The sequence below is a fragment of the Etheostoma spectabile genome, chromosome 18 (assembly GCF_008692095.1).
Source record: "Etheostoma spectabile isolate EspeVRDwgs_2016 chromosome 18, UIUC_Espe_1.0, whole genome shotgun sequence".
Classification (NCBI taxonomy): domain Eukaryota; kingdom Metazoa; phylum Chordata; class Actinopteri; order Perciformes; family Percidae; genus Etheostoma; species Etheostoma spectabile.
Genome location: NC_045750.1, coordinates 21,585,675 through 21,585,999, shown reverse-complemented (window position 1 = coordinate 21,585,999; position 325 = coordinate 21,585,675). Strand labels below are relative to the sequence as shown.

Here is a 325-nt window from a genome sequence, read left to right as displayed (position 1 = left end):
ATGCTAGTTAGCAGAGCATGCTAGCGTGCAGCAAACACTAGGTCAGATAAACACAATGTTGAGTACACCTAATCCATTTAGCACACTTTAGTACACTTAGTACAAAAAGACACCATCCTCAAAACTCTACAGTGGCTTAAAGTTTACACACCCATGCTAAAGTTGACTAAAAAGAGTTATAAAAAAACTATCTTTGGAAATCAATCTTAATGCCTTAATTCAAAAAATTTAGGAAAATCCAATCTTTTAAGGACACCAATGGTCTTTGAGAATGAATTATGTATTGTAAATGAATAAATGTTCTTCCTTAAAATACAGGGGACAT

General features: G+C 33.2%; 1 protein-coding gene across 6 annotated transcripts in view; it reads left to right on the top strand.

Moving 5' to 3' along the window:
- The window catches only part of clmnb (calmin b), an 11,029-nt gene that overhangs the window by 9,716 nt on the left and 988 nt on the right, over positions 1–325 (top strand). The window lies entirely within an intron of this gene.